The following is a 24,320-nucleotide window of genomic DNA, read 5'->3' as shown; positions in this document are numbered from 1 at the left end:
AGTTACCACAGTCTCAGGTGCGTGGGGTTGCGGTGCCCTCCGCTTTGTCGCTATTGGACCTGGCAGGAATGTCTACAATTCTATCGGTAAAGCATGCACAATTTTTCCTTTAATCTTTCCTTCAAATTTGCTCTCCAAAAAATCCATGACCTTATCCATCATTTCAAAGAGTTTTCCATAATTAATCTTCTCCTTGGAAAAACTCCTTAGCAATGGCTTACAGGTTTCACCCATATTAGGTTGGAGTCTTTCCGGTATACCTGCGCAAGTTCCCCTTTTGTAAGCTTCGTGCGTGGTGCGTGTTGTCATTTGTAACATAAATTGCATAAAATTGCATTATCTTGGCTTGTACACACCTCTCCACAGATGTCGCACTTGTCAATGTCATCAGTGTGTTTCTTGACGATTTGCGTACCAGCGCCAGGCATGATGATCAGATTAGATCAGATGGCGGTGAGTTAAAATGTCTACCTTTGTTGACCGAAATGCAAGCTCAAAAATGAGGAGGAGTTCCTTCGTGCATGGCGGTGAAGCTAAGAATTACAACTTAACTAGAGGTAACCAAGGTATGTCACACCGACACATGTAGGTATTATGGCGACGATGGGGCAGGAAAGGGCTAGGAGTGGAAAGGAAGTGGGCGTAGCCTCAATTAAGGTACAGCCCCAGCATTTGCCTGGTGTGAAAATGGGGAAACAACGGAAAACCATCTTCAGGGAGGCCGACAGTGGGGTTCGAACCCACTATCTCCAGAACGAAATCTCACAGCTGCGCGAGCCTAACCTCATGACCATCTTGTTCGGTGATGCCATTTCTTGATGGATACAGTATTTCTTCATCTGTGTCTTAATACAGGCTAGAACAGAATGTAGCTTTCACTGAAGTTTCAGTCTCATTTACAACTGCGACAGTATGGAAGACACAGGGGTATGGATGATACTGGGTAATGGCGACTGATGAGCGGATTTTTTGAAAGCTGCTTCTCATGGAGTCATTAGGGCTGCAATAGCACTTTCTGGATCAGCGAGGAAAGCGATGGCAAACTACAACATTCTTTACCATAGCTTGCACGCCCTATTATGGCACCGCATTCGGTTTTCGCAGTTTTCCAATTGCCGCACAACCTGTAGTGCTTTTTGAGGATCCAGTCAGCCTCCGAGGTGAAGAGTTGACTGACAGACAGGCTGTATTTACTGGTTAAGTATACGATAGGGACAAGAGCCCCTAACTTTTCCAGGTAAAACAAACCATTTACCTGTTTATAAACGGTGTTGTGTTATCTTTGGAGCTGTAAACAAAAATGTATGAATTGCTCAGAAGCTGTTTAGTAATAATTTATTAACACCCTTGTGGCAATCATCGTTAAGCGTCTGACACTCTTTGTGGAAAACAAATCACTCTTAGAATGTTGACAGGCGTGATTAGTTCAGTGGCATAGCTGCTGTCTTTCCACCGAAATGGCTGAGGTTCGAAGATCGGTCGATCTCAAAAATCACTTCTCGTCAAGAAGGCATTCGGCCTTAAAACCCTGGCCGAAACCATAATAAGCGGGATTGCTCCAGCGACCCATATAACTGGGAAAAGCTGAAGAAAGTTGCTGGAATTCCAGGGGATTTGTTAACGTACCAGTAAATCTATAGTGATACATTCAGTAATAGCTAATTCTTGTTCTACCGCTTTTCCCATACCTGTGGGGTCGCGGGTACGAACTGTGTAGCACATGTGGATGTAGCCCTGTTTTACGGTCGGATGTCCTTCCTGAAGCCTACCCTATGTGGAGGGATGTAATTACTATTGCGTGATTTGTGGTGGTTGGTAGTGCGGTGTGTTGTTTGTGTGTGAAGAGGAAAGTGTTGAGACAAACACAAAGAAGAATTGATTAAATGCGATTAAAATCCCCAACCCGGCTGGGAACTGAACGCGGGACCTTTTGAATCGAAGGCTTCAACGCTGACTATTCAGTCAATGAGTCGGACTAATACCTGAACGTAAGTGCTGTATAATACGTTATTAATCTTCAGTACATTGGAAGTTGTCCGCCTCTGTGGTGTAGTGGTTAGCGTGATTAGCTGCCACCCCCGGAGGTCCGGGTTCGATTCCCGGCTCTGCCACGAAATTTGAAAAGTGGTACGAGGGCTGGAACGGGGTCCACTCAGCCTCGGGAGGTCAACTGAGTAGAGGTGGGTTCGATTCCCATCTCAGCCATCCTGGAAGTGGTTTTCCGTGGTTTCCCACTTCTCCTCCAGGCAAATGCCTGGATGGTACCTAACTGAAGGCCACGGCCGCTTCCTTCCCTCTTCCTTGCCTGTCCCATCCAATCTTCCCATCCCTCCACAAGGCCCCTGTTCAGCATAGCAGGTAAGGCCGCCTGGGCGAGGTACTGGTCATTCTCCCCAGCTGTATCCCCGACCCAAAGTCTGAAACTCCAGGACACTGCCCTTGAGGCGGTAGAGGTGGAATCCCTCGCTGAGTCCGAGGGAAAAACCAACCCTGGAGATTACGAACGAACGAACGAACATTGGAAGTTTGAAAGAGCCTCCATGCCTCAGGCGGTAGCGTGTGATTCAAATCCCGGTCACTCCATGTGAGATTTGTGTGGGACAAAGCGGAGGCGGGACAGGTTTTCCCCCGGGTACTCCGGTTTTCCCTGTCGTAATTCATTCCAGCAACACTCTCCAATATAATTTCATTTCGTCTGTCATTCATTAACCATTCATTGTGCAACAGGCTTGGGCAGCCAGCACAGTAGCCGCTAGATGGGGCTTCATTCATTCCATTCCTGACCCGCTCGAATGACTAGAAACGGGCTGTGGATTTTTTCACATTAGAAGTTTGGAAGTTTACTAACTGTACAACGTTATTATCTTCTTTTTTAGGTTCTGCAAGGTATAATTTTACATCATTTTATCACAAGACAAAATAAACAGAAGATCTTGGTGTAGACACTTTAGTTAAGATATAAGCCATACTTGTTCAGTGTCGACTCATTTAATACAATTTAAAGCTTTTCACTAAGTCGAAACACTAATTACAACCCATATAACACCATAACATATGTGTAAAATGAGTGTGTGTGTCTTTGTTTCACAGGTTTTATAGTGTTATATGTGTTATAATATTAGTGTTTCAACAAACTAAATAGCTCTTAAGTTTTCTGATTTTTTTAACAATCTGCTTCACGTCGCACCGACACATATAGCTCTTATGGATAACCATTTTCAGGGTTGCTGACAGTGGGGGTTCGAACCCATTCTTTCCCGAATACGTGATCCAAACCGCGGAGCCACATGATCGGTCTTTTGCGTTGCGGTAAGCCTTTATCTTGTTAAAATGATTCTAATATAACTATTAATATCGTTGACTTGGGCCACTATCCGAATTTAATGCATTGGAATTATTATTTTTGTCCTGCAGCATGTAAGGCTGTAAGCGAATCTTGGTCATGATTCTTATCACATAGTTTCTTCGCACAGGCACTGATGTCGCGCGCAAAGCTTGGCAAGCTTCGTGGTGAATATACTGATTACTAGATGGCGATAGTTACAATAAGCTCTCGACTCGCGGAGCGGGCGTACCAATTCAAGCAATAACCATCTGTATACAGAATCGCTAACTTTTCTGACTACTAGTAAGTGTTAAATGAAATATTAAATGATAAAAAATACCAATCGATTTGATTTGAAGATTACAATCACTTCGCAAGGTACTGGTAAATACGGTATAGGCCTATTTGTATGTATGTATGTATGTATGTATCCTCCTACACCAAAATCACTGGAGCAATTTCAACCAAACTTGGTACACATATGATTTACTATCTGGAAACATTACTGCGCGGGTAAGACACCTCTAGGGGAGGGGGTGAAATCAAGACCGACTCCAATCCTCAGCCCTTAATGCTACTCTTCATCGTACAAAGATTGCGATTCGAGTATCGGACATTAGAAATGTGGGTTTGTTTTGGTTTGTTGTTATCGTATGTAGTCGGTGTCATTTCATGAAAGTTAACGATAAATGTTTGTTTCTTTGTAGAATATAAGTGTGCGAGTGTATTTATATGAGTCAGTGGACACTTGGGATCTGAAATCATGCGCAGTAATGTGAGTATGGTGTTTATTTTGACCGTGTTGTGAACCAGGTTAAATTCTAACTATGCCAATGTTTCTCATACAACTGTTCTTAAGTTTTCTACGGAATAAAACATTAACAGAGAAATGGATTAGGAATATACATCGTGATTGTTTTGAAGTCGATGATAAAACTGTAGTGAGTATATATTATTTTGAGAATAAGTCTGAGGTTAGGGAAGACTTTTCTCTAATTCCAAACGGTGAACCTATTCGTGTTCCTCAAAAAAAATATTAATTTAGATAGAATATAATTGATATTGTGATATTCCGTCACTGTCTGTGTGCTTTAAAGAGTTGAGTGATTTAGATAAAAGTGTTTTTCACAATAATCTGTGCTTCCCTACGGAAATGTTTAGCTGGATCTTGGAGTATAACAAAACTTGTTAGTGTGACAGATGGAGCAATCTGTATAATGTTACACAGAAGAAATAGTGACTTGGGGGGCTTAGCTGGATTTGTAACGCAGGGTTTTACACTACCACACCTTCCGAATCATGCTGTGGTTATCTGTTATCAAGCAGCCTACACCGAACTGAAGCCCGTCCATGTGGTTAAAAGTGGTTTAGAATCAATAGAGATTTTGCACTTGTGTTCTTTAATGGGTAAAAACCCATTATTCATGAATGTCTGAACGTTTCATTACTAAGGTTACCTTCATTATGCGAAGTGTTGCTATGCCATATGTCAACATTATGCTAGCATTCCCAGGGCCGTTCATTGGGTTAAAATAATCATTTCGGGTGTACTTGGGCTGAGTAGCTTAGACGGTTAAGGTGCTGGCCTTCTGATTCCAAGTTGGCAGGTTCGATCCTGGCTCAGTCCGGTGGTATTTTGAAGGTGCTCAAATACATCAGCCTTATGTCGGTAGATTTACTGGCACTGAAAAGTATTACTGCAGTACTAAATTCCGCCACTTCGGCGTCTCCGAAAATCGTAAAAAAAAAAGTAGTTAGTGTGACGTTAAGCCAATAACACTATTATAATCATTTCGGGTGTACTTCCCTATCATTGGGTGGTGAGTATAGGAAATTGTCCACAACTTCAAAACTAAGGCAACAAATTATGTTTCATAGTCCTCATGAGGTCCGCCTCTATGGTGTAGTGGTTAGTGTGATTAGCTGCCACCCTCGGAGGCCTGGGTGCGATTTCCGACTCTGCCACGAAATTTGAAGAGTGGTACGAAGGCTGGAACGGGGTCCACTCAGTCTCGGGAGGTCAGCTGAGTAGAGAGGGTTCGATTCCCACCTCAGCCATCCTGGAAGTGGTTTCCGTGGTTTCCCACTTATCCTCCAGGCAAATGCCGGGATGGTACCTAACTTACGGCCAAGGCCGCTTCCTTCCCTCTTCCTTGTCTATCCCTTCCAATATTCCCATCCCCCCGCAAGGCCCCTGTTCAGCATAGCAGGTGAGGCCGTCTGGGCGAGTTACTGGTCATCGTCCCCAGTTGTATCCCCCGACCCAATGTCTCACGCTCCAGGACATTGCCCTTGTGGCGGTAGACGTGGGACCCCTCACTGAGTCCGAGGGAAAACCAACCCTGGAGGGTTAACAGATTACGAAGAAGTTCTTATGAGAGCGAATAAATTGAGGAATCTCGCACCGTAATTTATTTTGAAACATTCAAAATGATGCTATAAATATCATTTTTACAGTTTTATCGTGTATTTTCATCTATCCAGCGAAGTGAAATATGTTGCTTAAAGGGACCTAACATCTAGTTCATCGGCCCCTGAAATGTAAGATAAAAATGCTATTTGACGAAATTAAGTTTCTAAATAATCAGCTTGTTTTCTTTTCTAGTATAATATATGTGATTCTAGTTGATTATGTGTGATTATGAGTGGTGCGTACTTGTTGGCGAAGAGTTTTCGTACGTGAAAAAGTTATTTTCCGTTTGATGTTACATTTACTATGTTACATTGCCATCATTGTACATGATATTTTCGCGTTAGCCAATCCCAGCATTCCGGCTACTTCGGTCACCATTTTTTTAATATTACGGTCTGAGGATTGGAGTCGGTCTTGGTGAAATGGAGAAATAATAAAAACCAATCGATATTAGTATCGAATCCATAGTTTTGGGGGTTGCTGAGATGAATCGTGACACTCAGGACGACGTTTGAAGTCATAGTTCAGTCCCAGTCGTAATGTAGTTTAGAAGGGGAGTGAAAAAGAATACCCAAAATTACCGAGATTATGGATGTGTGTGTATATGTTCTAGCATAGCTCTCAACTAAATTGAGTACATATATGATTAACTATCTGGAAAAAATACTGGGGGACTGGGGGAAAGGCACCCCTAGCACACCTAGGGGAAGGGGTGAAATGTTAAAATTACCTAAAACGACCAATATTAGTGTCGAATCCATAGATTTCGGGGTCGCTGAGATGAACTGTGACCTTCGGATGCCGTTTAAGTCCAAGTTATGCCCCAGTCGGAATGAAGGTTATAAGGGGGTGAAAGAGAATATTTAAAATGACCGAGATTATGGATGTATGTGTGTATACGTCAGCATAGCTCTCAACCAAACTTGGTACACATATGTATGACTTATTATCTGGAAAACTTACTGTGGTGGTAAGACACCCCTAACACCTCTAGGGGAGGAGGTGAAATGTTAAAATAATCGAAAACGATCGATATTACTGTCAAACCCATAGTTGTTGTTGGGTAATTGCCTATGTTTTTACCTTTACCTTATTATCACTTGTAATGTTAAGCTAGTAGTAAGCTCAGCCTATAGTATTGTAAGCTGTAGCATTAAGACCTGGAAATACTTAAGTTGTGTGAGAATTTGTATATGATGATGCTGGATTTAGAATGTTAAACTAGTAGTATGTCTTGCATTTTCTTTCCATGGAATTGCTTGTTGTACTCTAGTTGTAGTGGTGTTGCTGGGTAGTTAGGATTTAACTTTACTATCACTTGTAATGCTAAGCTAGGGGCTGCCTGGCCGAGGCGGTAGAGGCGTGCTCGGAAGGACGTGGGTTCGAATTCCCATCAGGAAGTCGTAAGATTTAAGAAACGAGATTTCCACTTCCGGAGGTGCACATGGCCCTGAGGTTCACTCAGCCTACACCAAAAATGAGTACCTGGTTAATTCCTGGAGGCAGAGGCGGTCGGGCGTATAGCTAACCACTCTACCCCAACAAGTGCCGAGGTTACAGATAGTGGAAGCCTTTACCTTCCACCCCTCCAAGGGCCTTCATGGTCTGTACGGAGATGACTTCGCTCTTTGCTTTGCTTTTTTTTTTTTTTGGGGTAATGCTAAGCTAGTAGTAAGCTCAACCTACAGTATTGTAAGCCGTAATGTTAAGCACTGGATATACTTAAGAATGTTAAACTAGTAATATTTCTTGTAATATTTTCTTTCCATGGAACTGCTTGTTGTACGTTTGTTGTTGTTGTTGTTGTTGCTGCTGTTGTTGGGAAATTATGTTTTAACTATGCCTTACTATCACACTACTGTAAGTAGGGTAAACCTACCTAACTTCGTGATATTAAGGATTATAAGTAATATATCAGAACAAATAGTCGATCTAGGAATTTTATATTTTACATGATGAGTACTTATACATTATTCTACAAACACATGATAAAGAACGTTCAAAAAATGCAAAGCATTTGGAGTTATAACATGTAATGAGCGAAGTGGGCATGCTACCTAATTTCGTGACACAGTATACTTAACTTCGTGATAATGTACTTAACTCCGTGATAACTTTTCTGAGCATTGTTACAGTTCACTTCACGCACTTTTCACACTGACAACTTTCATGAAACCATCGCAAACTGAAGCAACATTGAATCCAAGGACTTTTATTCTTCCCATTACTGTAGCTGTCGTTACAGGTGGCGCAAATGCCATCATTTTTCTTGTTTGACTTCTGTTTTTCCGTAGATACCGGTTTCACTGTAGTGATATGTGTAGTGGATTTTCCGGCTTGATCAGAAACAGGTGTATTTCGATGTGTGTTGGCAGCTCTGGCCCGATCAGGAATGTGTGGCTGGTATGAGGTGGAATAGTCACAACGATAATTTCATTCTTGGATGCAATTTCCAATACCTCTTGTGTCACGTGACTGACATGGGAATTCATTATCAGAATCACAGGTCTTTCTGCACCAAGGCCTCGAACAAATTCCTTGAACCACTTTAAGAAAAGTTCACTGTTAATCCATCCACTCAGTGACAGGGCTACTGAGGCATTAGGAAGGCACCATTAGTCAATGAATCTGACATTCTCACTCGTTTAAAAATGATTAGAAGTGGACCGAATTCACCTGCAGCATTTCCAGCTTGCACAGTTTTTCACTTCACTGAATGGGAACTTTGTTATTGTTTGCATACTGTTCCTTGGCCATAGCATACGCAACATGTCTTATTCTGTTAAAGTTCAAATCGATCCCTATTTCCTGCATTTTTACTATGAAATTAACTAACATAATCTCCAGTTCACTCGTAAGGGCAAACTGTCTACCCATTTTTCCAATAGTCATATTGCCTTTTAGAGTACTCTAGTCATATTGTCTTTTAGAGTACTCCACGGAACGGTGAAATGTTTAGCAGCCTTTTATATAGACCATTTTTCCTCCAAAACCTTCTGAAGCGCTCCCCGAAGGTCAACTGATGAATAGTCTCGTCTTCTTTCGTTCACAAGACTCTTTTTTTTTTTTTTTTTTTTTTTTTAGCTTGTTGCTGTTTTCCTTCTTCACACATTTGCTTAACGCTGGAGCCATTATGTCTGAAATGGACACAAAACGTAAGAGTCGTGGTCATTTTCCTAAGCAATTATTTCATTAATAACGCACTTAAATCCAACTCTGACTACTGGTATTATAAGTGTGTTCCTTAGAGTATATAAACGCATGTACTTGTGTGAATAATCACTTGACCAACTTACCTTAATAACGTTTTACTACAGGAACAGACCAACAAGTAGCGTGTTTCAATCCACACAACATACAATCAACTGCATGTCCTTCACCCAGCGGCAATTCCCGCTCAAAATATTTTCCCCGTGTAAAGGCACTCCTGCTATGTATTGAGGACTGGTGGAACTCAATGTAGAACGTCTACCTTACTTCAGGATCAATAATGTGTCGCGTATCACGAAATAAAGTATGTCACGAAATAAGGTAGGTTTACCCTATCCATTGCCACCGGGATATTTCCCTATTGCGATGTACTTGTTAATAATAATAATAATAATAATAATAATAATAATAATAATAATAATAATAATAATAATAATAATAAACGATCATCAGATATTGTACACCAAGGTCCAAGCAGTATGTGTCTGTCTTTGTGGACTTTAAGGAAGCGTACGACTCCATTGACCGGGAAGTCCTGCTAAACATCTTAAATGAATTTGGAGTTGATTTGAAACTGCTGGCATTAATTAGAGCCACCCTGACCGATACAAAATCCAAGGTGAAGTTACACGGATGTCTCTCGCATTCCTTTGACATCAAAACAGGTGTCCGACAAGGTGATGGGCTATCCCCGATACTCTTCAACTGTGTTCTTGAAAAGATCATCAGAACCTGGCGGGTGAGATTACAGGAAACCAACTACAGTCCATTGAGAATAGGAACCAAATCCAAGGGGATCGCAACAGACTGCTTAGCATTTGCCGATGATATTGCTGTTCTCTCAAACAACATAGAAACTGCTAGAGCTCAAGTTGAAATTTTAAAGGAAATTGCCGAACAAACTGGTTTGCAGATATCGTTTGAGAAAACAGAAGTAATGACTAACATCAAAGTGGCTCCACCAAAACTCCATACAAAATACGGGGACATCACCCGAGTAGACAAATTCAAATACCTGGGTGAGATCATCATGAAAAATGGACTGGACAAAGAAGCACTTCAGGAGCGAGTACGCAAACTGGAAATAGCCACCAAACTTCCCGCACAATCTACAACAAAAAATGCCTTTCCCAAAACACCAAGATACGTCACTATGAAACAGTTCTGAAGCCAGCAGTTCTATATGCAGCCGAAACCCTGTCTCTAAATGCCAACAAAGGACTCCTTGAAGAACTGGAGAAAAGATTTTTTTTTTTTTTTGCTATTTGCTTTACGTCGCACCGACACGGATATGTCTTATGGCGACGATGGGATAGGAAAGGCCTAGGAATTGGAAGGAAGCGGCCGTGGCCTTAATTAAGGTACAGCCCCGGCATTTGCCTGGTGTGAAAATGGGAAACCACGGAAAACCATCTTCAGGGCTGCCGACAGTGGGGCTAGAACCCACTATCTCCCGATTACTGGATACTGGCCGCACTTAAGCGACTGCAGCTATCGAGCTCGGTCTGGAGAAAATAGAACGCAAAATTGTGAGAGGAATCTTGGGATCAAAGTACAGAAATGGAATCCATCAAAAGAGATCCAACAAGGAAGTCTACAGCAAAATAGAGAAAATTACCGACACAATCAGAAAAGGACGGGCACGATTTTACGGTGATCTGAAAAGAATGGACGGAAGAAAATTAACTAAAGAAATCTTTCACTTTTTTTATTCAAACCCCAAAACCACAATTCCCTGGTTTAGAAATACCAAAGAAGACCTGCAAATGCTACATATCTCAGCTGAAGACGCCCTTAACACAGATCTCTTCCGCAAGAAAATATTGACGAACGGGCTAAACAGAGACGAGTAACCGAAGAGAAGACACGGTGCCCCTTGGACAGAGGAGCGTAAGCAGGCCCACTCACAAAGAATGAGGGAAATTTGGGCTCTAAAGAAGGCCAAGTTCAGTGTCAAATGCAACAAGACTTAACGTGGTCCTTGATGGCCCCAGCGAATTATATATATAATAATAAAATAAATGAAACGAAATTTATTATCTACATAATATGTGTTATTTCTAATAAATAAGTCTACCAAACCCTCAAAACCCTGCTGCCGTTACAATAGTGCCTGTTTTTGTTTCTGTTTTGTAAAGTGGTTACAGTGGTAAGTTACTGTTGATATTCACTAAGTAGCTGGTAGTTCATACAGGTCTTACCTGGACATTTGAGCACATACCTGGTAGTATGAGAGAGCTGCTATTAGTCAAAGGAGTTGATTAGTGGGCGTGTCCGACTCGTTGGCTGAATGGTCAGCGTACTGGCCTTTGGTTCAGAGGGTCCGGGGATCGATTTCCGGCCGGGTCGGGGATTTTAACCTTCTTTGGTTAATTCCAGTGGCCCGGGGACTGGGTGTTTGTGTTGTCCACCACAATACCGTAACACGCAGTTACCTACACATGGCAGATGCCGCCCACCCTCATCGGAGGGTCTGTCTTACAAGGACTGCGCTCGGCTAGAAATAGCCACACGAAATTATTATTATTGGGCGTGAACGCATGGGACCTTTTATTCAAATATCACTATTCTTAATGTACGAATTTCCTACATGTTTGCCAGTAACAAATAATGTGACAATTTTTGTCTCATAAATGTACAATGTTTGTATTGAGTAACTAGTTTCGTGCTAGGATTGTTCACTACGACGGTACACCACAAAAACATAAGCGGTCTTATCAACATGCGACGCACCTTATCTTCAAGTAGTTATATTGTTATATTGTTATATATCGTCGTTGAGCCCTTAAACTCACATCGTGGTTGCGCCTCGAAATACCGTTATATAACATCATCAAAGCCAGGAAAACAGCTTATTTAGGCCATGTTCTACGAGGTAGAAAGTACGGGCTTCTACGCCTCATAGGGGTAGGGAACAAGCGGCCGTGGCCTTAATGTAGGTACTGCCCCAGCATTTGCCAGGTGTGAAAATAGGAAACAACGGAGAACCATCTTCAGGGGTGCCGTCAGTGGAGTTCGAACCCACTATCTCCCGGGTACAAGCTCATAGCTGCGTGCCCCTAACCGCACAGCCAACTCGCCCGGTACGCCTCATATTACAAGGGAAGACAGAAGGAAGCGAGGAGCTGGTAGACCACCAATGTCATGGTTCCAAAAATATCAAAGACTGGACTTGCGTTAACAACACCGAAAAACTCCTCAAGTTGGCTAAAGAACGGCGTGCTTTCTCCAGGGGACCGGATATGGCACTTGGCAGCACATGTATCACCTAGAACGAAAATGGCTTATTTATTTCCTGCAGTACTGCACCTTAGATGACAGAACCTTTCTGGTCAGAGTTTTAAGCAGAAATATTATCACATAGCGGATTTTGAAGCCGCAACGACGATATAATGTTCTGATAGTCCGGCTGTTTGGCTGAATGGTCACTGTTCTGGTCTTCAATTTAGAGTGCCCCGAGTTCGATTCCTGGCTGGGCCTGGGATTTTACCCGGGTCTGGTTAATTCCTCTATGTCGGTGTTTGTGGTCGTATTAACACACACTATCGACCAACAACACGCTACGCTACAAACCACCAGAGAAATATGCCATTGTGAATACAATACGATTGGCGTCAGGAAGGACATTCGAGCATAAAACTGGGCTTAATCCACACAAATTGCCGATCCCAAGTAATTTGGAAAAAGACCTGGAAGATTTTTTTTTTACAAGTTGCTTTACGTCGCACCGGTTCAGATAAGTCTTATGGTGACGATGGCACAGGAAAGGGCTAGTACTGAGAAGGAGGCGGCCGTGGTCTTAAACCCCAGCATGCGTGGTGTGAAAATGGGAAACCACGGAAAACGATCTTCACGGTAGCTGACAGTGGAGTTCGAGCCCACTATCTCCCGAACGGAAGCTGACAGCTACATGACCCTCTTTTATAGTGTGTAAATTCCCTTAAAATCAATCATCTCAATATTCGGACAGAGTATTAATCGTTCTACAAGGCCCGAGATTCATGAATGAATATGATCTATCGACAATCTAAAATACCCATGCCCTTACCAGTGGCGTAATGTTAGGGCATGGAAGGCTTAAGGTGCCCCGTCGATTTCTCCCTCAAAAATAAATATATACATCACAAATGAATTAATTAATTTTACCCGAATCTCATTCTGTACGACGAAGGTGACATGCCCATGTTTTCCTAGAATGACCAAAAACAGACTGGTTTTACAGTTCGTAAGTAGAAAAAATTCCAAGTGGTTGCAACTGTACAGAATGAGTTGGACGCGCGGTTCGGGTCACATAGCTGTGAGCTTGCATTCGGAAGTTGGTGGGTCCGAATTCCACCACTGGCATAATTAAATATTCCTCCGTGGTTTCCTATTTTCACACAAGTAAATATCGATCATTTTTTAAAGTGAAACGTATAAAGAATTATCTACGAAATTACATGACTCTAATATGAATACAGTAATTCTTTTCTTAATCTAAAAAGAAAAGATAGAAACTGATAGTTATTTGTACTCTATTTCAACCCCTACACAATATTAATTTTCAAAATAAAGTATATTAATGAATTCATTTTTTAATCTTGCATATATTCAAGGGATTATACTGTAGATTGTATGAAAGTTATGCTTGTATCTGATACAGTTCAAAATTTATGTGCTATTGATAGCATTTATACATTTTATTTCAGGGGGCCCAATTTTGTTTCCTGAAGACGGGCCCGTATGATATTCGTTACGCCCCTGGCTCTTACTGACCATACAATATATCAATTTGAAAATTCACCAAGTACATCGTTCACACTCCGCCACTGATTACTGCTATAATCTACTACTGGCATGTCTAACTTCTTATCGCAGCATAGCATTAATCAGCCTTGCCTCTAGGTTACGAATGTTATGTAACGCACCTTAGGGCTAACAGTTACGTACTGTTACACTCTCAAAGTGAACGGGATCGCCGCGCCAGTATGTAATCTCTCTATGAACTGAAATGTAACTGGTCGCAATGTGTGCAATTTTAGAGTATGTATCCACGAATATTTAATAGAAGACTATCATATACTTTGCTGCAATTATTATGAAACATATGTGATGTTTAAGCGTGGACGAAGAGAAAGGTAGTACATTTTTGCAGCGCGTCTCATCTGACCTCTCTTTGGTAGAGAGGGAAGAAAAAATGAAACTTTATTTAAAAAACGGGTGTACCCAGCATCTCAGATATTGAAAAATGAAAACATGGGAAAGTTATTGGAATAAAATACGGTTATTCTTCGCTAAGTGTTTGAAAACACTCCCGAATGAGACTTTGTCTACGACCTGATCACTAATATCCATAGCACAAAAGGGCTACGGCCACACGTGATTTCACTCTGCGTTGCTGCGTGTTTTTCACGTAGCTGGATGATCTGCGAGGCGGGTGGCAAAATTTGCGTTTTGTTACGCTGGATTTCTGCGTGTTTTTTTTTCCACGCAGATGGACGACAGGGCGTGTGACCACACTTGCCTGTTTGCACGGCTTGATTTTCATAGTGTGTTGTATATTGTAAAATAACAAAGCACCACCATTGTTCTGCATATCGAAGGAATTCCTTTAAATAGTAACTTCGTTGCTGCGTTAAATGCTCTGTTGGTTGTTCGTCGTCGTCGTCGCCATCGTCAAAGAAAATATTGGATCCATCCTACAGTATAACAAGTGACAGGTCATCACTTTGTGCTCCTACGAAATAAAATAAAATAAAAGACAAAAGATTTTTGAGTCTTGCAGAATGCCCGTGAATTCAATTGAAACGCATTTCTGTTTGTTGGAAAGTGCTGTCAGTAAAAGAAACACGTCTCCCCCAACACAGCGCCCGTTACTGACCCACGCATCTCTCATCATGTCTCTGTTTTTGAACTCTTTGTCCTTTGTATCATAAAGGCACAGCCACTTTTGTAGCTCCAAAATTATTCATTCATTGTCTAATTCCATTCTGCAAAGTGAGAGCAAAAACCGAACGCAGATGGACCATGGGCAGTATTCAAACAGGAGTACAATATCGTAGCGTCTTTTACCCGCAAGTGTGGCCAAACACTGATCGGGAAAACATGCAAACAAAATGACCTCGGCTCATTCTGGAGTGTATGACCCTGAAGACGCGCCTGGTCACATATCAATCAATCACTACTGATCTGCATTTAGGGCAGTCACCCAGGTGGCAGATTCCCTATCTGTTGTTTTCCTAGCATTTTCTTAAATGATTGCAAAGAAATTGGAAATGTATTGTACATCTCAGTTGGTAAGTTATTTCAGAACCTAACTCCCCTTCCTGTAAACGAATATTTTCCCCAATTTGTCCTCTTGAATTCGAACTTTATATTCATATAGTGATCTTCCCTACTTTTAAAGACACCACTCAAACTTATTCGTCTAGTTATGTCATTCCGCGCCATCTCTCCACTGACAGCTCTGAACATACCACTTAGCCGAGCAGCTCGTCTCCTTTCTCCAAGGTCTTCCCAGCCCAAACTTTGCAACATTTTTGTAACGCTTCTCTTTTGTCGGAAATCACCCAGAACAAATCGAGCTGCTTTTCTTTGGGTTTTTCCAGTTCTTGAATCAAGTAATCCTGGTTATGGTCACAGACACTGGAACCATACTCTAGTTAGGGTCTTACCATAAACTTACATGCCCTCTCCTTTACATCCTTACTACAACTCCTAACTCTTGTCCCACGACGGGAAATCACGCTGTGTGTGACCGGTCCCGTCCAAGTTAGTGCTGTGTCTTTTTGACGCGAGATTTCACGCAGTAACGTAGCTGAAATCACGCAAGTGCGGCCGTAGCCAAAGGCGAAGGACTCTATACTCTATTTAACAGTACTACTTGACACTACAGGCATACGTACAATGACAAACTGATATGCAATGGCTAGAGCAACAGTACCAATTAACACTATAGACATGAGGCCATTGAAAAACTGAAACACCGGTATTCTTTTTCTTTGTAGAGTTTGCTTTAGGTCGCACCAACACGGATAGGTCTTACAGCGACGATGGAGTAGGTCAGGGCTACGACTGGGAAGGAAGCAACCGTGGCCTTAATTAAGGCACATCCCCAGCATTTCCCTGGTGTGAAAATGGGAAACTACGGGAAACCATCTTCAGGGCTGCCAGTGGGGCTCGGACCCCTTATCTCCTGAATGCTAGCTGAAAGCAACGTGACCCAAACCCCACAGCCACTTGCTCGGTAAACACATGTATTACTGCACCTGCCATACCCATTATTTGCTCCGCACGCACACCAGCGGAGATGATGATCAAATTGGCTTCCATCCTGCTTACGGCACATTTATAATTGACTAGCAAATGCACCCGTGCTTCGCTACGGTATTCTGAATTGTATAGGCCTACGGATTTTTGCGTAAATTACTGTACACTCAGTGGGTAAGGTTATATTAAATTACATGTCTCTTAGCGTTATCGGAGAAACACTACTGGGAGGACCCGATACGTTGTTTCCGATGTAAGTTACGCGTTGGGCGTTTTGATGATAATGGCAGGCCACGTTTCCTACTGCCATTCACAATCGAGGCTCACTTGCCACTTTTTATCATAAACACAAGCCCCTTTTCCTGATGACAGTCACAATCGAGTTGGTTTTTTTTATTACAATCGAGAAATGCAGCTCTATCTAACGTACAAGCTATCCAGAAACGACAAAATGTCATAGGATCAAAGTTGTAGATCTCTCCAACTTGAGCGGCGATTGTGCTATCTGTTTTGTGATACGATTTACCGTTTAGCCAGCAGTTACCTCCAAAACGGTTGTGTTGTACCCTCTATTTGCTGGGATGCCCGCAAGAAAATTCTTTTGGTCCAGCAGCCGATGTTGTTGCTTACTTAGCACCACCCGGGGGGACACGAGTAGGGCACTTTAAGGTTATACCTACGGACGTAAAGAACTAAAGTAGTTGCTGTTGTGAAACCTGGGAAAAGTGGCTGTAATGCGGAAGATTATCGACCTATTGCTCTACTGAGTATCTGTTACAAACTATTAGAGAGACTGATCTATAACAGAATCTCAGCTACAGTACTTCAGCACATTCCAGTTGAACAGGTAGGATTCATACCTAACAGGAGCTGTTGTGATCAGGTTCTGGCACTAACCAGCCATATTGAGCAGGGCTTTCGAGAAAAAATAAAAACGGTTGCTGTGTTTGTGGATTTATTATCCGCCTATGATACAGTCTGGTGAAAAGGGATGATCCTGAAGTTCCTGAAAATTATCCCTTGCAAGACCCTTGTTTCCTTGCTCAACAACGTGCTATGCAATTGCCTAATCCAAGTACATCTCAATGGAAACAGAAGCAGATCCTACAGATTAAATTATGGATTGCCGCAGGGTTCTGTTCTTGCTCCACTTCTCTTCAATCTCTACACGACAGATCTTCCACCTACTGCATGCCGAAAGTTTGTATATGCTGATGGCATAGCCCTAACAGCACAATCCACAGACTTTGAGACCGCTGAAGCCATTCTCACACATGATCTCCTAAAAATGGATAGATACTTCAACACCTGGCGATGGAAACCCAATGTAAACAAAACAGAGATTGTTACATTTCATCTAGACAACAGGAAAGTCCATTATATTTCACAAGTTCAATTCATAGGATAACAGCTAAAATACTGTGCTTATCCAAAATACTTGGGTATTGTGCTGGATCGCTCTTTGATGTATAAAGAACACCTCTGCAGAACAGCAGCAAAGGTTAAAACACGTAACAACATCCTTCACAAACTTAGTGGCACTAGTTGGGGAGCAAATGCTAATGTCCTCCAAAAACAGCTCTTGCCCTACTATACCCAGTTGCAGAATATTGCAGTCCTGTATGGATAAACAGCGCAAACACAGGAAAAGTTGATGTCCAGCTGAATGATACCATGAGGACTGTGTCTGGCACACTCAAATCAACACCACTTAAATGGCTGCCGGTATTAACTAACATCCATCCTCCTCACCTTCGAAGGCTAACTGCTCTGAAGAAGGAATGGTTAAAATGTACTGCAAATACACTCTTTCCGATTCATCAGGACTGCAACCCTCAGAAGCATGGAAGATTAAAATCTCGATATCCATCACGGCAACTAGGAAAGAGGCTGGTTGAACATGAAGGCTGGAACAACATGAATGCCTGGAAGGAAGAGTGGGCTGCTTCAAACCCTGACCAGCCAGGGTTGATATCTGACCCTTGTAGGAAACTTGCTGGGTTCAACTTGGCAAGAAGAATCTGGGTTTCGTTGAATAGGATGCGGACCGGTCTTGGAAGATGCAACTTCTGGCTCCACAAGTGGGGAAAAATTTCTAGCCCTCATTGCGACTGCGTTGACGTGGCTCAGACGGTCCACCATGTCGTAATGATGTGCCCACTTCGGAGCTTCCAGGGAGGATACCACGAACTTCATACGTCAAGCGAAGAGGCAGTGAACAGGCTAAATTCTCTGGACATTAAACTATAAGTTATATTACCGTCCATTGATCCTATGTCCCATTGTTGTTCTATCTACGTTAAGTGTATATAGTTTTAATTGTATATTATATATGTATAGTTTCTCTGTACCCTTTATACGCCATACGAATTAAGTAAATAAACCTCCGAAACGAAAGTCTGGACCGCATTAAAATTTCAACATCTTTCGGGGTCAGAAGTTACATATTTGAACATCTAGGAATGTTCCCTCACAGGAAAGTGTGCAGGTTACGGGTTTAGCACTCACATACTTACGGAGAAATTAAGGAAGAAAATAATACAGTTAAGAAAGTTGACATTAATTGAAGATATGATAATAACTGAGGACAGCCGGATAGGACAAATATGTAAATACCAAGTGGGTGTATTAGAAAATGAAATATCCTTGATGAAATTGTGATGATATGAATTACGGATTTAAGAAAGCGGTAACGGATGAGAAATTTAGGTGCATGGATTCTTAGGTAAACAGATAAGAAGACGACTTATGGTATTATTACTTAAACCTGAAGAGGCAAGGCAATGGCCTGGAAGGAAGAGTGGCAATGGCAAATATTCGAAGACGATTGTAACCTCCAATGGCATTCCGCAAATACCCCGCAGAATGGCAACTTGACGTCTCTTTCGCCTTTTCCGTCATTTAAAGAGTAAGCGAAATGATGTACATAACAAAAATTATTTTAAATAAAGGGAAGTTTCACTCACAGTCTGCAGATGTTAGAGTAAATCAATAGTGTATGAGAACATATAAAATAACTCGTGTGACCTCCCTATAAAACTCCAGTCTATACCGTGATTTTTAAATCATATGCATATCAAAACCTGCGTCTGGATCAGTATCCTCTAAATATGAAGTTTGGTCAAGATATCTCAAACCGTTTTGCCGTGATGGTGGAGCAGATGTACAGACATAAAAACTAAAAGCCACTAATACGGTCTTGAATTGACCTAAAAGGGATAAATGTCTGAAAAATTGGCAAAATAAACGAAATTACAGACAGCGGACCCCCTACAACTATACTTATATAGATTAAGAAAATTGCGGCACGCATTCCAGAGCATTGTAGTTATTATTCCTATACATGCTCTCCAGATAGTTTTTGCAGTCCTGTAAGTGCTCGGGGTCATTTGATGTACCGGTACACAGTAGTCTTAAGATGCCCACTCAGGAAGTAGTCTACTGGTATCGGATCTGGCGATCTATAGAGCGTTCCAACCTTAAATTGCAGTACAGCAGTAATGGGATAATTCCGTCTCTTTCCTTCTCCCGTGTTTTGCGGGTAGCGCTGTCCTACTCTAATGCAGCGGGTTTGCCAAATATCCGTAAATCAGAATGTTATCGTTTAAAATGGGTGAATATCGTGTTGTGTACAGAATTTCAAGGCGCATTTGATGCCGTTAACAAAAAAAATGTAAAAAAATAATTTAGTGTGAAAATGGCAATATAATGGAAAGTTTCGCCAAATGCAAAATCTTCATTGCATAGAACTTATCATGTCATAACTCCTATTTTATATTCATAATTTTCCTAATTTTTTCACTGCTGGTAAAGAAACATTTCAGCTCGATGTAGATAAGTTTATTTTTACATTTAAAAAATAACAAAATGCAGTTATATGCGTTTATTTTCAGTCATGTTCCGGGAATTTTATGTGCAGGCACGAAAAAGTCAGTCGCTGGCCAGCGCCTTTCCTATTGAATTTACATGGGGGGTCAAAGCGAGGCAAATGGTCTTCAGATATGGAAGTTATTTTTAAAACAATCCCGAAGTTCTTATCTTGCTTAGTTCTTAATTTGTGATAGGAAGAATATATCCTTGAATTTTGGTTTCGCGCGTGACACGGCTGGCTGGCTGTCTGGCTGGCTGGCTGGCTGAAGTACGGTAATGATCTCCCAAATATGCGCTTTTAACATTTCCAGACAGTCGCATGCAGTGCAGTGCTCATTTCGTCAGTAGTATGTATAATAGTGATTAAATACATATCAGTGACATATATACAATTCTTGAGGGCAAGTGTATTTCGTTTGTGTGGTTCGTGAGTTCGTGCTCGTGCGTGGGGATCTAATTTCTAAGAAAAAGTGCAGAAGGATCATGGCGTGGTTAAAGCAAAGCAAACGGTCTTCGGATATGGAAGTTATTTTTAAATCATACCTCAAGTCTTTATCTCGTTATCTCTTAATTTATGACAGGGAGAACGTCTCGTTTGTTTACGTTTCACGAGTGACTCGGCTGGCTGAGCTTTTAAATATACTGACAGCCGTGTGCAGTGGTGTTCATTTTATCAGTGTTATAAGATTGATTATATAAAGATCAGTGATATATATAATATTAAATGGCATGTGGCCTCCGAGGAGGCTGAGTGCAGATCTTTCGAGTTGACACCACATAGGCGACCTGCGCGTCTATAAGAATGTGGCCCTACCTGTGATGAATTCTAATTCTACACAGGTGAGCCATTGGAATTAACCAATGAAGGTTAAAATCCCCGACCCGAGCGAAAATCGAACCCGGGGCCCTCTGGACCAAAGGCCAGCACGTTAATCATTTAAGATATGGGGCCGGACAAGATCAGTAATAAATGTATAGTTCTTGAGGACAAGTGGATTGTGTCTGTTGTGTTTGTGTAGTCTGTGTAGTTGTCAGTTTGTGTTCTTGCGGGGGGTTATTAGTTCGAAGAAAAAGTGCAGAAGGATGTACAATGGATCGTCAAATTAAAAAGAAACGTTCCGTAGGTAAACTCAAGGGAAAAGAAAGCAATATTATAATGAGTGTCCTGGATTATCTTTTAAAGACTATGACTATGAGCAGCGCAGTCAGTGAAACAGCTAAAGCTACAGGTTGTTCCGAAAGAACAATCTATGCTATAAGGAAGGAACACACACACATGGTCCTTTGCGAACTCCCGCAAAAAAAGCAAAAAAAGAGAAGGACGGCAGAAAAATGCAAGCAAATTGCGGGTAATGAACATGGTTTCGTTCATAATGCTGAACTAACATTTCTATGCCATAAAAACATAAGACAATTGGGCAAATTACGTGAACGAAGTAAAGAAAAATGAAAGAGATTTGTGGAAAGCAGACGAATTACAGGACGATGTCGACGATGAAATTTTTTAATACGACTTTCTTCATCGTCCGTATCATCCTCAAGTTCATCTCCCGAAGCCGGTTCATCCAACGCGGGAACATCAGGCCTTGCAGAAAGGATAGAAGGTGTACGTCCAATGTCTGAGAGCAACGCCAGTGATTAAGGTACGTTGTATTTATTTTACCATCCTACAAATATTAGTTTATGAATGAATGAAGTTAAAATTACAAAATTACAAACGAAAAATGTGTAACTGTGACGCCCTGTTTGAGTCACACTCGAGCGTGATCTTCACGAGTCGATTTCGCAACAGCGCGCTCCATCTACGCTGTACTGCAATTTAAGGTTGGAACGCTCTATAGATGACCACTCCACTAGACCCCGTCGCTGACACCTACGCGCAAGAATGAACTCATCCGGCGACTTGCCCGTCTGAGCGTGGGATGATGACGATATTGAGGTAGGGAGAGGGAGAGATCCAGTCTCACCACATAGCCTACTCCTGTCAAATAACACTATAAGGCTGCCTTCACACGACCACTTTGCAAGCACACCACAATCACACCACAGTGGTTGGCTGTGGGGTGGCCTCAAGCTCTTATGGAAACGCAGTATTGCTTTCACACGTACCACACGCTGCAGTCAAGTTCAACCACTGTCGCAGTCTGTGGACGATATCACCCACAAAAATGTCGCTGACAGTGGTCGAACGCAGTTCACACGTGTGACACGCCAACCACACGCCAGTAACAGCACTGTAGCTCGGCGCACACCTGCTCGGACCTCAGGCGTTCCCTTAGTTTCCAGCCGGTGATACACCTCCGCTCTAGAGCTGGTGCAAAAATGGCGAACGAAAGTGATTCCTTTGATACCTTCTTCTGGCGATATACTTTTCCTCATAGGTGTGTTCTTCCGTTGTAAATTGTCTTATAATTGGAATAATAAGCAATCGAATGTATCTTTGGTCATTCTAAAATAATTAAAAAGCTTGCCATCGTACATTCTCAAAGAATAATACAGTAAGTGAACTGACTTTCGCTCCTCTTTTCTATAATAGGATGAATCCAATAAAATCTATTGCTATGACGCCGTCTTCGTCGACGCAACAAAGGCAACAGCAATGCCTCTGGAGTCTGCTCAAGGCTAAACTTCTCCATCCAATGGACGAATTAACCATCAACAGCGGCATACACCCTCACTCCACGTGAACACTGTGAAAAGGTTTGGAAGTGATTCCAGGCTTTTGGCACGCAGTATAGTGATTAAAACTTTATACCACGCCCTCTCCTGCCCTGGCGGCAAATATTATGATGGTGAAATGTTTTCCACCAAAGGCTCTCGAAGCGGCTAAGCACGGTGTCAGACCATATAGACTTAATGATAATGGCCACCAGGCATTTTGTCGATGAATATTACACAATGTGGGAGACTACTGGCAAAAAGGAGTGCAATTGGACTAGACAAAAGAGTGACTGAATGGGTAGCTATATTTCTAGAAAATAGATCTCAGAGAATTAGAGTAGGCGAAGCATTATCTGACCCTGTAATAATTAAGAGGGGAATTCCTCAAGGCAGTATTATTGGACGTCTTTGTTTTCTTATATATATCAATGATATGTGTAAAGAACTGGAATCAGAGATAAGGCTTTTTTCAGATGATGTTATTCTGTATAGACTAATAAACAAGTTATAAGATTGTGAGCAACTGCAAAATGGCCTCGATAATGTTGTGAGATGGACAGTAGGCAATGGTATGATGATAAACGGGGTTAAAAGTCAGGTTGTGAGTTTCACAAATAGGAACAGTCCTCTCAGTTTCAATTACAGTGTTGATGGGGGTGAAAGTTCCTTTTGGGGATCTTTGTAAGTATGTGGGTGTTCTTTCTTTCTTTCTTAATCTGCTTACCCTCCAGGGGTTGCCTTTTCCCTCGGACTCAGCGAGGGATCCCACCTCTACCGCCTCAAGGGCTGTGTCCTGGAGCTTCAGCTTCAGACCCTGGGTCGGGGGATACAACTGGGTAGGATGACCAGTACCTCGCCCAGGCGGCCTCACCTGCTATGCTGAACAGGGGCCTTGCGGGGGGATGGGAAGATTGGAAGGGATAGACAAGGAATAGGAAAGGAAGCGGCCGTGGCCTTAAGTTAGGTACCATCCCGGCATTTGCCTGGATGAGATGTGGAAAACCACGAAAATCCACTTAGAGGATGGCTGAGGTGCGAATCGAACCCACCTCTACTCAGTTGACCTCCCGAGGCTGAGTGGACCCCGTTCCAGCCCTCGTACCACTTTTCAAATTTCGTGGCAGAGCCGGGAATCGAACCCGGGCCTCCGGGGGTGGCTGCTAATCACACTAACCACTACACCACAGAGGCGGACAAAAGGGCATTGAGCCAACGGTACGTGGTGCTTCCAAGCGGTTACCCATCGAAGTACTGACCACGCCCAATGTTGCTTAACTGCGATGATCGGACGAGAACAAATCTATTCAACATGGTATGGCCGTTGGCTACATCCGTACTGCAAACCCTAAATACCCCCATAACCATGTGAAGAGATCTCTGTCAAAGTTCCATATGTCCTTCCAACGCCGTGTTCAGCTCTGTATCAACCAAGGAGTTCATAATTTCGAACAGTCACTTAGTTAAACGCAGTAGCCATGTTTCTTAGCCGCAGGCCATCACATCCTAGTCCAACCCTCTAAATAAAGTACAGTATAAACGGCCCTTTTCAGTACCAAGTAAACAGATCATTCTTTGGAAAAAAGGAAGGTGCGG

General features: G+C 42.2%; 1 pseudogene; it reads right to left on the bottom strand.

Moving 5' to 3' along the window:
- Window positions 1-23,934: 23,934 nt before the first annotated feature.
- On the bottom strand, window positions 23,935-24,053 carry LOC137497200 (5S ribosomal RNA; annotated as a pseudogene).
- Window positions 24,054-24,320: the final 267 nt, after the last annotated feature.

The sequence above is a fragment of the Anabrus simplex genome, chromosome 1, assembly GCF_040414725.1.
Source record: "Anabrus simplex isolate iqAnaSimp1 chromosome 1, ASM4041472v1, whole genome shotgun sequence".
Taxonomy (NCBI): Eukaryota; Metazoa; Arthropoda; class Insecta; order Orthoptera; family Tettigoniidae; genus Anabrus; species Anabrus simplex.
The sequence above is the reverse complement of the archived record's forward strand: the minus strand, read 5'-3'. Positions and strand labels throughout refer to the sequence as shown.